This window comes from Nicotiana sylvestris, chromosome 3 (assembly GCF_000393655.2).
Source record: "Nicotiana sylvestris chromosome 3, ASM39365v2, whole genome shotgun sequence".
NCBI lineage: Eukaryota > Viridiplantae > Streptophyta > Magnoliopsida > Solanales > Solanaceae > Nicotiana > Nicotiana sylvestris.
The window spans coordinates 170,217,034-170,217,234 of NC_091059.1; positions in this window are offsets into that span (position 1 = coordinate 170,217,034).

Below are 201 nucleotides of genomic sequence, written 5' to 3' on the forward strand. Positions count from 1 at the left end.
AAGCAAAGATCAGGAAATCAAAGTATCTCATGAAATCAACTAGGTTTTGAGTATCTTTTGCACTAGTCAGTCCAGAAGATGAAAAGAGGATATATTAAACATTAGAAGTTAGAAAACCTTTGAAAAACAACTCGTAATGAATCCTAACTTTAGGGAAAAGTAAGAATAGTCGATTAAAACCAGAAGTTTTCAGAGAAAAAC